Below are 5,715 nucleotides of genomic sequence, written 5' to 3'. Positions count from 1 at the left end.
TATAACGTTATATACTACTACGTACTAACGTATAACGTTATATACTATTACGTAATGTCGTATAACGTTATGTAGTATTACCTTATGACGTATAAAGTTATGTAGTATTACCTTATAACGTATAACGTTATATACTATTACGTTATGACCTATAACGTTATGTAGTATTAGCTTAAGACGTATAACGTTATATAATATTACCTTATAACGTATAACGTTAAATAGTATTACCGTATGACGTACAACGTTATATCCTATTACGTACTAACGTATAACGTTATATACTATTACATTATGACGTATAACGTTATATACTATTACATTATGACGTATAACGTTATATACTATTTCGTACTAGCGTATAACGTTATATACTGGTACGTAATGTCGTATAACGTTATGTAGTATTACCTTATGACGTATAACGTTATGTAGTATTACCTTATAACGTATAACGTTATATACTATTACGTTAGGACGTATGACGTTATGTAGAATTAGCTTATGATGTATAACGTTTTATAGTATTACCTTATAACGTATAACGTTATATACTATTACGTAATAACGTATAACGTTATATACTATTACGTACTATCGTATAACGTTACATACTTGTACGTACTAACGTATAACGTAATATACTATTACGTAATAACGTATAACGTTTTATACTATTACGTACTGACGTATAACGTTATATAGTATTACAGTATGACGTAAAACGTTATGTAGTATTACCTTATAACTTATAACGTTATATACTATTACGTACTAACGTATAACGTTATAAAATATTACATTATGACGTAATCCGTTATATACTATTACGTACTAATGGATAACGTTATATACTATTACGTACTAACGTATAACGTTATATACTATTACGTAATAACGTATAACGATATATCCCAATACGTAATAACGTATAACGTAATATACTATTACGTAATAACGTATGACGCTATGTAGTATTAGCTTATGACGTATAACGTTATATAGTATTACCTTATAACGTATACCGTTATATACTGTTACGTACTAAAGTATAACGTTATATACTATTACGTACTAACGTATAACGTTATATACTATTACGTAATGTCGTATAACGTTATGTAGTATTACCTTATGACGTATAACGTTATGTAGTATTACCTTATAACGTATAACGTTATATACTATTACGTTATGGCGTATAACGTTATGTAGTATTAGCTTATGATGTATAACGTTATATAGTACTACCTTATAACGTATAACGTTATATACTATTACGTACTAACGTATAACGTTATATACTATTACGTAATAACGTATAACGATATATACTATTACGTACAAACGTATAACGTAATATACTATTACGTAATAACGTATAGCGCTATGTAGTATTAGCTTATGACGTATAACGTTATATAGTATTACCTTATAACGTATACCGTTATATACTATTACGTCCTGACGTATAACGTTATATACTACTACGTACTAACGTATAACGTTATATACTATTACGTAATGTCGTATAACGTTATGTAGTATTACCTTATGACGTATAACGTTATGTAGTATTACCTTATAACGTATAACGTTATATACTATTACGTTATGACCTATAACGTTATGTAGTATTAGCTTAAGACGTATAACGTTATATAATATTACCTTATAACGTATAACGTTAAATAGTATTACCGTATGACGTACAACGTTATATCCTCTTACGTACTAACGTATAACGTTATATACTATTACATTATGACGTATAATGTTATATACTATTTCGTACTAGCGCATAACGTTATATACTAGTACGTACTAACGTATAACGTAATATACTATTACGTAATAACGTATAACGTTGTGTAGTATTAGCTTAAGACGTATAACGTTATATAATATTAGCTTATATCGTATAACGTTAAATAGTATTAGCGTATGACGTACAACGTTATATCCTATTACGTACTAACGTATAACGTTATATACTATTACGTAATGACGTATAACGTTATATACTACTACGTACTAACGTATAACGTTATCTACTATTACGTAACGTCGTATAACGTTATGTAGTATTACCTTATGACGTATAACGTTATGTAGTATTACCTTATAACGTATAACGTTATATACTATTACGTTATGACGTATAACGTTATATAGTATTAGTTTATGATGTATAACGTTATACAGTATTACCTTATAACGTATAACGTTATATACTATTACGTACTAACGTATAACGTTATATACTATTACGTAATAACGTATAACGATATATACTATTACGTACAAACGTATAACGTAATATACTATTACGTAATAACGTATAACGCTATGTAGTATTAGCTAATGACGTATAACGTTATATAGTATTACCTTATAACGTATACCGTTATATACTATTACGTCCTGACGTATAACGTTATATACTACTACGTACTAACGTATAACGTTATATACTATTACGTAATGACGTATAACGTTATGTAGTATTACCTTATGACGTATAACGTTATGTAGTATTACCTTATAACGTATAACGTTATATACTATTACGTTATGACGTATAACGTTATATAGTATTAGTTTATGATGTATAACGTTATACAGTATTACCTTATAACGTATAACGTTATATACTATTACGTACTAACGTATAACGTTATATACTATTACGTAATAACGTATAACGATATATACTATTACGTACAAACGTATAACGTAATATACTATTACGTAATAACGTATAACGCTATGTAGTATTAGCTTATGACGTATAACGTTATATAGTATTACCTTATAACGTATACCGTTATATACTATTACGTCCTGACGTATAACGTTATATACTACTACGTACTAACGTATAACGTTATATACTATTACGTAATGACGTATAACGTTATGTAGTATTACCTTATGACGTATAACGTTATGTAGTATTACCTTATAACGTATAAGGTTATATACTATTACGTTATGACCTATAACGTTATGTAGTATTAGCTTAAGACGTATAACGTTATATAATATTACCTTATAACGTATAACGTTAAATAGTATTACCGTATGACATACAACGTTATATCCTATTACGTACTAACGTATAACGTTATATACTATTACATTATGACGTATAACGTTATATACTACTACGTACTAACGTATAACGTTATATACTATTACGTAATGACGTATAACGTTATGTAGTATTACCTTATGACGTATAACGTTATGTAGTATTACCTTATAACGTATAACGTTATATACTATTACGTTATGACGTATAACGTTATGTAGTATTAGCTTATGATGTATAACGTTATATAGTACTACCTTATAACGTATAACGTTATATACTATTACGTACTAACGTATAACGTTATATACTATTACGTAATAACGTATAATGATATATACTATTACGTACAAACGTATAACGTAATATACTATTACGTAATAACGTATAGCGCTATGTAGTATTAGCTTATGACGTATAACGTTATATAGTATTACCTTATAACGTATACCGTTATATACTATTACGTCCTGACGTATAACGTTATATACTACTACGTACTAACGTATAACGTTATATACTATTACGTAATGTCGTATAACGTTATGTAGTATTACCTTATGACGTATAACGTTATGTAGTATTACCTTATAACGTATAACGTTATATACTATTACGTTATGACCTATAACGTTATGTAGTATTAGCTGAAGACGTATAACGTTATATAATATTACCTTATAACGTATAACGTTAAATAGTATTACCGTATGACGTACAACGTTATATCCTATTACGTACTAACGTATAACGTTATATAGTATTTCGTACTAACGTATAACGTTATATACTATTACGTAATGTCGTATAACGTTATGTAGTATTACCTTATGACGTATAACGTTATATACTATTACGTACTAACGAATATCGTAATATACTATTACGTAATAACGTATAACGATATATACTATTACGTACTAACGTATAACGTAATATACTATTACGTAATAACGTATAACGCTATGTAGTATTAGCTGGTTACGGATAACGTTATATAGTATTACCTTATAGCGTATACCGTTATATACTGTTACGTACTAACGTATAACGTTATATACTATTACGTAATAACGTATAACGATATATACTATTACGTACAAACGTATAACGTAATAAACTATTACGTAATAACGTATAACGCTATGTAGTATTAGCTTATGACGTATAACGTTATATAGTATTACCTTATAACGTATACGGTTATATACTATTACGTCCTGACGTATAACGTCATATACTACTACGTACTAACGTAGAACGTTATATACTATTACGTAATGTCGTATAACGTTATGTAGTATTACCTTACGTATGTAGTATTACCTTATAACGTATAACGTTATATACTATTACGTTATGACGTATAACGTTATGTAGTATTAGCTTATGATGTATAACGTTATATAGTATTACCTTATAACGTATAACGTTATATACTATTACGTACTAACGTATAACGTTATATACTATTACGTAATAACGTATAACGATATATACTATTACGTACTGACGTATAACGTTATATAGAACTACGTACTAACGTATAACGTTATCTACTATTACGTAATGTCGTATAACGTTATGTAGTATTACCTTATGACGTATAACGTTATGAAGTATTACCTTATAACGTATAACGTTATATACTATTACGTTATGACGTATAACGTTATATAGTATTAGCTTATGATGTATAACGTTATATAGTATTACCTTATAACGTATAACGTTATATACTATTACGTACTAACGTATAACGTTATATACTATTACGTAATAACGTATAACGATATATACTATTACGTAATAACGTATAACGATATATACTATTACGTACAAACGTATAACGTAATATACTATTACGTAATAACGTATAGCGCTATGTAGTATTAGCTTATGACGTATAACGTTATATAGTATTACCTTATAACGTATACCGTTATATACTATTACGTCCTGACGTATAACGTTATATACTACTACGTACTAACGTATAACGTTATATACTATTACGTAATGTCGTATAACGTTATGTAGTATTACCTTATGACGTATAACGTTATGTAGTATTACCTTATAACGTATAACGTTATATACTATTACGTTATGACCTATAACGTTATGTAGTATTAGCTGAAGACGTATAACGTTATATAATATTACCTTATAACGTATAACGTTAAATAGTATTACCGTATGACGTACAACGTTATATCCTATTACGTACTAACGTATAACGTTATATACTATTTCGTACTAACGTATAACGTTATATACTATTACGTAATGTCGTATAACGTTATGTAGTATTACCTTATGACGTATAACGTTATATACTATTACGTACTAACGAATATCGTAATATACTATTACGTAATAACGTATAACGATATATACTATTACGTACTAACGTATAACGTAATATACTATTACGTAATAACGTATAACGCTATGTAGTATTAGCTGGTTACGGATAACGTTATATAGTATTACCTTATAGCGTATACCGTTATATACTGTTACGTACTAACGTATAACGTTATATACTATTACGTAATAACGTATAACGATATATACTATTACGTACAAACGTATAACGTAATAAACTATTACGTAAT

The sequence above is a fragment of the Bombus pascuorum genome, unplaced genomic scaffold (genome assembly GCF_905332965.1).
Source record: "Bombus pascuorum unplaced genomic scaffold, iyBomPasc1.1, whole genome shotgun sequence".
NCBI classification, from domain to species: domain Eukaryota; kingdom Metazoa; phylum Arthropoda; class Insecta; order Hymenoptera; family Apidae; genus Bombus; species Bombus pascuorum.
The sequence above is the reverse complement of the archived record's forward strand: the minus strand, read 5'-3'. Positions refer to the sequence as shown.